Source organism: Chrysemys picta, chromosome 10 (assembly GCF_011386835.1).
Source record: "Chrysemys picta bellii isolate R12L10 chromosome 10, ASM1138683v2, whole genome shotgun sequence".
Taxonomy (NCBI): domain Eukaryota; kingdom Metazoa; phylum Chordata; order Testudines; family Emydidae; genus Chrysemys; species Chrysemys picta.
In genome coordinates, this window is record NC_088800.1 from 21,855,560 (window position 1) to 21,866,349 (window position 10,790).

The window sequence follows — 10,790 nt, forward strand, 5'->3', positions numbered from 1 at the left end:
ATCTTCAAAATGGCAAGCTGAAAGTGAACCACACTGGAGCTTAATGTTGTCATGATAGCTTCTGATAATGCTGCTGCAGCTCCAGGGAAGGTTTCAACCCCTCATGTGGCTGAAACTATGTCAGCATTCAAAGTCTAATACCAAACTACCACTAGAAAAAGCAATATTTGACAATACTAATTCCTAAATAGAGTTGGGTAAAGAATTTTTCGAAAAAAATCAAAACTTTTTGCAGAAATGTAGTCATTTTCTTAGGAAGGTTATTCAGGGATTTCTGGTCAAAATGAGAACACCCAGCCTTAGAGTAGAATAATTTGGGCATTCACCTGAGCTATGGGAGGCCCACGTTCAAGTCTGCTCTCCAAGGCAAGGATTTGAAGCTGGGTCTCACTCATTCCAGGTGAGTGATCTAACCTGTGGGCTCAAGGTCACCACCAGTCAAAAAAATCTGTTTTGGCCCTAATAAAACATGTTTTATCAGCGTCACCAAAATTATCCCCACGATTTGATTCAGTTGTACCAAAACCGTAATTTTTGTTCAGAACTGCCTGCGAACCAAAAAAATCAGTTATTCATCCAGATGTAGAGCCAAGTACTTTCACTCTTCTCATCAGTCTAGATGCTACTTTTCTTAGGAATCTTATTTCCTCCAACTGGTAACAACATTGGTGCATCTTGCATCCAAGAAGTCCAGGAAGTGACTCAGCTTGGTAGATTTTACAAAGAATATTACTTCAATCTGAGCTACTGATAAAAGACTAGCAAATACTATAATGAAGCTTGGGACAACACACAAGAATCATACAGGGCCTGAGTCTGAGAAGTGCAGAGCACTCACAGCTTCTTCTGTTATCAGTAATTACTCAGTGCTCCTGAAAATCAGGTCCATAGCAGGAGAATATTGCCATTCTACAAGGAGCTAGGGAGGCCATATTTTGAAAACTGTATCCAGTTCCTGTACCTTTATTATGAAAAGGAACTTAAAATAAAAGGATACAGGTGAAGGCAAGTGGAATACTGCAGGGACGAAATCTTAGTTGTTCATACAGAGGTAGAATAATTTTAAAGGGGTGTTATTCCTCCTAAAAGAGTCTTGAATGACACCAAGTACTTGGTACAAGGTGTATTATTTTTTTTCAATTTAGAACAATGCAAGACTCCGCTTCAGCAGGCTTATGGGAAAGAAACTATTTCCCTTCACATTATTCACTGTGGGTGAAAACTTACTATGGTTTGACAGATACCTGCAGCATTTCAGAAATCTATGGAGGTGTTCCTACAAAGGCTTCAGCAGCAAATAATTAGGTATTTGCTATGTGGATAATAGAATGGATCCTTCCAGAAATTTGCGAGCATGAAGGGAGAATTATATAGCAGTTTCACAGTCAGCGAATCAAACATATCCCATCAAAATGTGACCTATTCAAATGGCAAGCAATGTAGTAAGGAAAGATCATCTCAGCAGCTAGGTACATGTAAGTCCAGCAAAACTGTCAAAACCCTTAAAGGCAAACAGCCTATTATAGAGGGTGAACATTGTAAACTATTAGCACTGCCAAGGTAATTTCAGATAATTCTCTGGAACTGAGAAACTGACATGTTGTCATTTGACTTTCCTTATTGAATCTACAGGTAGATAGATAATCTATTCAGATAAATATGCTTAGCACTAGAAACGTTCTCTCCCTTCAGAAAAACACCCAAAATATAAACAGGTCAAGGGCCAGCCCATGTAGACCACAGATAAGCTGCTATAGTTACAGCAGCATCCCAAGGCTATAGTACCAAAGTCTCTTTAAAACAAAAAAAACCACACTTTTTTGGGGCGGGAGGCGGCAGCGGTGTTATTGTGCATTATTTAACAGTACAGAGTTTAAAAAAATCAGCAGGATGAGTACGCTACAATAGCTAGCGTGTTGCCTGGTATATCAAGAATACAAATGTATTCCAGCACTGATTATCAGGGTACTCAGCACTCACAATGCCCAACAAAGACATAAAATAACATGCTAAAACATATTAATTAAGGCATGTTAAATCACAAAGTGAAGGAGTCAAACTATGATCATACAAAGACTTTTGCAGGGGCTCAACTTTACACACCATGAGGAGTCCCAATGACTCCAGTAGGACCACTTGTGTATGTTTTTGTGTTACTGGGGTATAAGTCAGGAAATGAAAGCATTACGGTTGCACATCAGAGTTTAACTTTGTCCCTTTATGCTGGGCATTATGATATATCTTTAATTGTGGGATCATTCTCTGTTTATCAACCAACACTACAAAATGTAAAGTGTTATTATTTATTTTGCTTTCCAGACCCTAATGCTTATTAATATTTCAGGCTCTTCAATAACTCCAGCCAACAGATAATCCACAGCATTTGCCAGAAAACAATTTGCCTGATTCTTCTCTTTCTTATTTCAGTTTTGACTGGCGTTGCTCCACTGACTTCTTTAGACTTAATCCTGATATGCTCTGTGATGAGGGGAAAAGTCAGGCCCTAAATACACAGCTGGTTTACAGTGAATGCAAGGAGATTAGAAAAACAGGAATAAGCACTCAATATGCTAAAAACCAAAGAGACTTAAGGAGAACATACACATCTTGGACATTATAGACCTTGAAATGACAATTCCAGTATAAACTGCATCTGGAGAAATCAAACAACCTGGCACTTTCAGCTCTTAATGTCTTTTTCTTTAGTATATCATTGCATCTCATTGGACCGGATTCTTCAGCCAGTCACACTAGTTTTATAACAGAGTAACTCCATTAACTTCAAAGGTGGTAGTCCCCATATACAACAGCTTAAAGGAGAGGAGAATCAGGCCTGTGTTCAAGAATTTGGGGGCGGGGTGCTTTGTTTCAGAATAGTTTCCAAACAAACAGTAACTATGGCCTCAGAATATGAATGGGTATGAGACTACAGCCTGCAATTTCTCACCTGAAAATTTTGTTTTATAGAGCCCAGGTCTTTGTATTTCTAGCACTCAGCACTAAAAATGTAAAGCTTTTGTAACTCACCAGTCAGTGCGTGTGTGACAGTCAGGGTTCAGACAGCCCAAGGGGACAACAGAGGGTCTGAACCCCAAAGAATAAGCAATTGAATCAACTGGTTGTATACAATGCTATTGTGTATAACAATATGGCAAGTAAGGTCTGTTATGAAAGCTTGTAATTTTCTGAACTTGATGGTCATTATGAGATATGTATACAGACTAGAGCAAGAGTAATCAATTATTTTTTGTCAAGGTCCAAATTTCTTGGTCAAGGTATAATCAAAGTCCAGATTCCAGAGAAACTAATACAAAAATAATAACAAATAGTGCTAATAATAAGTCAATAAGATTTTGTGGTCAGTTCAAAATCATACGGTGGTCCGGATTTGGCCCGCGGTATGCCTACTGACTACCCCTGGTCTAGGGTTATCAATATATGCACTTATGCATACAGAACAGTATGCTCATGAGCAGAACAACAATTTCAAGTACACCTCACAGCCTGGAAGGACTCTTCCAGGTAACTGTTTACATGAAACTAACCTCAAGTACCCATTCAATGTCCAGCCAGGAAAAAACAATAGGGGATCATTAGAGTTAACAGGAAAACACTGAAACAACTTGAAACTAAAAAGAAAACCCCAGTCTCGGAAAACTAACAAAGGAGAGAATTTCCCCTACCATGAATCACTGTAGTCTAAAAGAGAACGGGAAAAAAAACGCAAACCCTTAAAATGAGAAGGGGTTTGAAGTGAAGAACATCCAGAAACTGAGGGCCAGCATCTATGCAGGCTGTTGTCCATGAAATGCTGTAGTCCCTCTATGACATTGCATTACATGTCCTGCTTCACACCAATCAACAAAGAATGAGAGTCTGGTAAAGCCCCTAGCTATAGCAAGTTAAGCTCAAGCTATAAAGACTCAGGCATTTAACTAGAGGTTACCAGCTCAAACCCTGATATCAGCCAAGAGGGTAGCCATGAGATTTCAATATTCCTCTTAATACAGCATTTTTTTCTTGTTACATATAGTTCTAAAATTCTGTTACAGTCATAAGCATTTTAAAGGCCTGTATCAGGGTACCGCTCTATTGTTCTCTACAGGCTTGGCTACACTTGCAAGTTAGAGTGCATTAAAGCAGCCCCGGGCTCCCTAACTCCTGATGCGTCCACACTGGCAAGGCACGTAGAGTGCCTGGATTCTGCAGCTGGAGCTCCTGGTAATCCACCTCCACGAGAAGCATAAAGCTTGCTGCACCCCGGCTGAAACACCCGGGCATCAGTGTGGCCGAGGTGTCGCATTACTGCGCTGTGATTGCCTCCGGAAACATCCCATAATCCCCTGAAGTCAAGTGGCCACTCTTCTCATTGTTTTGAAATCGGCTGCACGCATGCAGCTATCCCCTTTCAAAGCTCCATTTCTGACAGCCGGCATGCTTATCTGCTCCGGGACAAAGCAAACCATTAGTGTGGAATGCTGTTGTTGTGAGTGTGTGTATGTGGGGGGGGGGGGAAGTCTGCTGCTGTCTGAACTTACAAGACAGCACGCTGACACACTCTCAGCCCCCCAAAACAAACCATCTCTGCACCCACATACACACAACACACTCCCTGTCACACTCCACCCCCTCCGCATTTGAAAAGCACGTTGCAGCCATTTGCACACTGGGATAGCTACCACAATGCACTGCTCTTTGTGGCATTGCAAGAGCTGCTAATGTGGCCATGCCAGTGCACTTGCAGCTGACAGTGTAAACACATGGCAGCATTTTCCCTGCTGCGGTCTCCGAAGGCTGGTTTAACTCCCAGCGCTCTACATCTGCAAGTGTAGCCATGCCCTACCTTTGAACTTAACAGGAGATCGTGTAGTAGCTGCATTTGTAAGCAATGACACTTAGTGTGGTGCTCTGTCACCTTCTGGTGGTGGCTGGGCCACCTAGAGATTGATGAGCCTGCTGCAGCCTACACCGACAGAGCTGGGTCTTTCAGCTCAGGTATTAGACGCTCATGCCTTAAGCTTCATGGCTGGATTAATCTTTTGTGGACCCTGGTGTCCAGATCATGGCCCTGCCCCTCTCTCTGCCCCAAGGCCCTGTCCCTGCTCAACCTCTTCCCTCCGAAGTCCCACCCATGGTCCAGCCTGAACTGGCTCAGCCTCTTCCCCCTGAGGCCTCACCCGCTACTTGAACACGGGGGGCAGAGAGGAGTGAATGTGGGCCAAGGGAAGGAGACTGTGGAGAGGAGCAAGTGGCAGGCAGGTGGGGCTTCAGGGTTGAGTGTGTGTGGAGCATGGGGGTGGGGCCCACAGTCCGGATATCGGGGGCCCTTCTGAGTGGGGGTCTGGTGCCACTGGCACCATTCTAAACCTGATACTGCTCAGGTTCAGTCCCTGTTGAGGATGATGTGATCATCGGCATTACACATTTTATGTAGATCAGGTGTGCTCGGAGATTCAGATTCACTGCTTATGAAAATGACTTTCTGTAAAGCCACAGGTTCAAAAACGTTCAGCCCTAAAGAATCCGTTGTATACTGCACCTACTCATGTGGCTCTTAAGGAATTCCAAGCTCTTCACCTGATATTGCTGTATTGTTTATGTTCTTTGGTGCCTGCTCTTCATACTTTGCCACACTTCCCTGAGTGAAGTCTGCCTCCAGGAGTATTGCAATCATCTCCTTGTCCATGTAACTCATTAGTTCTGTGAGGATTACTAAGACATATGGCAAATATTGCTAAAAAGTTTCTGCTAACATGGATTTGAAATTTTAAATGAATTTGCTTCAGCTACCTTCACTTCTCTTTTGTGTTTGCTTCCATGAATATTCATGTGATTAAATTTCACTAGCATGAATGATCATTGAAAGTGAATTTTAAATTTGCTTCTTTTAAGCATTCAGATTAGAAACATGATTCAAAAAAAGGTTTAGACATTTATATGGATGAGAGCAAATACAGTTATATTAGGATTAAAAAAAGATATAAATTCTCATATTTCAGGACATAAACCAACCACGGTGAGATCCTAATCTGTAATTGGTGCCTCTAAGCCAGTGGTGAGCAATCTGTGGCTCGCGGGCTGCACGCGGCCTGTCAGGGTAATCCGCTAGTGGGCTGCGAGACAGTTCGTTTTCATTGACTGTCCACAGGCAAGCTGCCTGCAGCTCCCAGTGGCCGCGGTTCACCATTCCCAGCCAATGGGAGCCGCGGGAAGCGGCGCGGTCTGGCAGGGATACCCACCACTGCCCTAGGCACTATAAATAATAACTGTAAGGATTCAAGAAGAAACTTCTCATATACACAGTTTGTTCCATTATTGTCCATTAAGCATTTTTTGCACTGTCCCCTGAAACACATGGTAATGGTTCAATCTCATGTGGCAATTTGTATGTTCCTATTGTAAGAGTTGCACCCTCCAGTCTGGGAACAGAAACAGTACCATATGATTTATGTGATCAATCACAACTAACTCAAAAAGTCAATTGTAGGAAGAAACTCCATGAACAGGAAAAAGGCCAATTAATAATTATGATTTGATCAGTTATAATTACTAATAGATACCTAAACCGAATCCTACAAATTGATCTATTCTTGTCATGCTTTTGAGGCAGTTGTTTAGCATTATGTGACATTTTACCAATGATTTGTAAGCCAGTAGTTTGGCATTCTTTTTACTTATACATTTAGTAATGTTTAATTTCATTTCTTCCACCTCTCAACCAGCAGTTACAATTTAAGTCATCAGTTTGGCAATTAAGAATTACACATAAGCCAAGAATAAAAAACTAATCCACAGGAAGCATTTTGTTTTGGGGGAACATAGATGCTAGATTTCTTCATGATGTTCCCAGCCATGGCACATCATCATCATCTTACAAAACATGGAGGTACTAAAATGAAGAAATAGGTCACAAGCTCAGACTTGTAAGGTTAAAAAACCATTATGGATCTTTTTTCTTCACTAGAGGAAAAACTTACTAACTAAATCTGGACAAAAATATTCAAATTCCAAAAATTTCTCAAGAAAAAAAAAGTTTAAAAATATTTTTGCAAAAAATGCATTCTGTTTTCCAACCATCTCCTTTTGGTATCTTCCTAACAGTAAACTCTGCAATTAATTTCTCTATCATTAAAAACTTCAGAGAAATGATGGATTACATTCTATGTCCTCTCTTTCCAGGTTTACTCAGACAGCAGTCAGAGACAAATGTGTTGGCAGAGCATAAACAAGAGTACTCTGAGCGACAGATTTTATCACATCATGGAGGGAGATTTCCAGGGAGATCAAGCACTGATGCTCATGACTTGTCAACAAAGTCACTTGATATTCAAGCTCAAAGACTTTAATGAAGAAACTACAGAGGATTTGATTGTTGTGGTCTTTAAAGCTGCTGCATTATATTAAAAATGTCATGGATGCTAAGCGACCAACATTAAATTTTAAAGCTGTTTAAGATGCATATCTGTTCTCCCACATCCTTGCCCCAGACTCACATCCTTCTCCCACTCAATGCAAATACTGCAAAGTGTCTGCAACCATTTATAAAAATACAATGTAATGTTGGAATAATTGTGAGGGGGAATTGCTTTATCTCTATTCCGCACCTATTGTAACCATTTTTATGATGCATAAAACTTCTCCAACAGAACAAAATGGAACAAAGATCCAGATGAGGTTTTATGTAAATTGGAGGTTATATATGGAATATAAGACAGACAAGCAAATTATGAATAGAAACTAGACAAATTATGGAGAGTTTTTGAAAACAGTATTGGTGATGGACCTGGAGACTGAAATGTTCCATTTATCCCCATCATAGAGTACAGCAGAGACAGTGGATGTGCCAGCTTCCCCATGCAACCCAACCAATAAACCTCAATTCCAGCCTGGAAGGGCTACCTTTAAGGTGAGCAGGACATTCAGTCTACACATCTGTCCACTCCTAGACCTCTCAGCTGAACATGCCAATACAGGTGTCAATTAATGCCAAATGATGTTGGCTTTATGAAGTGGTGTCTGTCCATGAGGAATAAGAGAGGTAATGATAACATATATACCATAAAAGAGCCACTAGATGAGGACAGGTTTGAATCTAACCAGAGCTGGTAGGGATTGAGAGAAGTTTCCTTGTAAGGAAAGGTTACACCCCCTTGCCCCCCATTCCCAAAAGTTATCCATTCTTTCAGTCAGAGGCTTTTGTAATCCACTCTGTGCCTTATATAGTGTTTAATATAATGCGGGGCTGTCTTAATATGCCTCCTTTTGGTCAAACTTGGCACTGCAAGTGCTCCCTGCCTCTGTTTTCAAGATGCAGAAGCCCCTTCGTTTTCAGTTTTAACCAATTTTTACCCCCCAAAAAAATGGGTTTTACAAAAAGTATTTGTTTTTTTCCCGATTTTCACTCTACATTCAAATATATAAAATTAACTTGTTTTATTAGGAAAATACAATACATTGCATGGGATACATGTATAATGATAATATATTAGTCTGCGTGTATATGCAAAGCTGCCTGTTGAAGTCAGGCTATGTATTAATCTAGAAGATATACACAATAAACAAACAGGCATGCACGCAAGCTCTGAAGTGCATGTGCATCTAAATGTACTGATGAAGCTCACGCCCACCACATCTGCTAACAGCTCGAAATGTGTATAACTGTTTAAAGATTGGACATACTAAAATGCGAAGAAAATGAAAATCTGCTTCAGAATATATTTCAGAACACAAGGAAGTATTCGAAAGTTTTAAAAAACAAACACAGGAGAAAAGGATGAAGTTGAGTGTATGCGCTGCAAATGTTGTGGTCCAATTATTAAATGTAAATATTTATAGGCTAATAGCTCTATGTCTATACCAGTAAACTGTTTATTTAAATAAGTTTTATTTGGGGATTAGAGATATATTTTCTTAAACTCAAAGATGGCATTGTGATTTTTTTCAGTTCTGTTTTAGTTCTTCAGCAATCACATTGAATTCCATTGATCAAAGCAGTAATCTACCGAATACTTCCCTCCCCACCCCATCCCCGTCCTTCCATCCACAACAATAAACCCTGATATTTACCCAGAAAAATTAATCACTTTTCCACCGATTTTCACCGTTTTTTGTTGTGGTGGTAATAAACACTGATAAATACATAAAAAAAACCAAAAACAAAGGGCCCTAAAGATGCATCAGCCTGTGTGGAGTGGAGCAACTCAGGCTATAAGCTTGACATCGGTCTTTAAACAATAACAAGCTCGGCTGTCTGTGCTTTTAAACCAGCCAACCAACGTAACAGGCAGCTGGTTGGTGGCAGTGCTTTCAGCCAAGGCCAGGGCCTGGCCCTGAGGTTCTGGCCCAGTGCTGAGAAGCGCCTCTCCCTGGCCCAGCCTCACTCAGCACTCCCCATAAAAGGAGCAGCTAGCCTTACCTGGACTTCTGGCTCCTCACTGGTCAGCATCTCCTCCTGGCCCTACTAGGCCTTTTGAGGACTAAGCCTTATTGGTAGCCTCGCCTAGGGCACAATGTCTCCAGCAGGGGACAAAAGAAGGCTTAATAGGACCATATACGCAGAGCAAATCCCCCGTTATACATTTATATCACAGGTCAGAGTAGCCCAATTGCCATCCAATTAATTATCCAAAAAGCAAGGAGCCACTGTTCTGTGTATGCTAAAGGTTGACAAAGGTTTGTTGGCAAAAAAATGGAAGGTTTAAAGTCAGTGATTTAATGGGAGAATGACCAAGGAAAGCATTAGATTTCTTTCTTTGTACAACTTTCACATCTGCACAAGGAGAGCATGGAATATCTTCATGTTAATATCTGAAAACCAGTTAGAGACTCTTTCCCCACAGCAACAAATGGGAAGATACATACCGCACCAGTTTGTTAAGCTGTGTCGCATTTATCACAGCAGAAACAAATGTGTTAGCTTTCTATAGCCCCAGGGAACACTGTCCAAGTTATAGGACAAAATCATTTCCATGAGATTATATGGATTTTCTTCTTTAAGAAAAAAAGGGGGGAAGGGAGGCGGAGAGCGCATGGAAATGATATTAATACCAGAGTTGGATCACTTTACAAGATTTGCATAGCCATATGCCACCAAGATAAGAAATGACATGGTTGCAGATTAAATCCTTAATGATTGATATTACACTTCCTACGTTCTAAGAAGAGAATGAAGTTCGGAAAACAGCTTTTTTATTGCTACAAGAATACTGAAATATTGTAGAGTCCACATGTTCCCTTCCACAGCTTCACTCTTTGCAAGATAATAGGTTGATGAAATGGTTGAGCAGTCACTTTCACTAGATTTTATTGTCCATGTTAAGGACATTTCAGCAAAATGCAGGTCAGTCCAGAGAATGCCTGAGATAAATATATCATTGGCTACTGTGGGGTTTAAAATATAGTACTAGAGTTCCCTCCAGTAATAAAAGTGAGATCCAGTCACCTACAGTATCATTGTAATTGTACTGTATCTGGGAGTTATTTCTAGCATTTAAAATACTTCAGAAGGAACTGGAATATATTATATACCTGATAGATCTCCCGAAAACTATTGTCCATAATCAGGATTATTATGGTCAAGTTGTACATTTACTAGAAAACTAAGCTTATATAGAAAACTAACTGTCCTAATGTGGATATTCAGAGAAAATTGGCTTGTTGGGAGATGAAAGTAAGACTTGATGGAGAATATGGTGATCCATCACGACTACTGCATCTTATAGCAATTCTGCAACTGGGTATTCATAAACAAGCCGAGGATTTAGGTCAAGAATCCTATCCAATACAAGATT

General features: G+C 40.6%; 1 long non-coding RNA gene across 1 annotated transcript in view; it reads right to left on the reverse strand.

Moving 5' to 3' along the window:
• The window catches only part of LOC135973920 (uncharacterized), a 180,669-nt gene that overhangs the window by 59,874 nt on the left and 110,005 nt on the right, over positions 1-10,790 (reverse strand). The gene's annotated exons all lie outside the window — the stretch shown is intronic.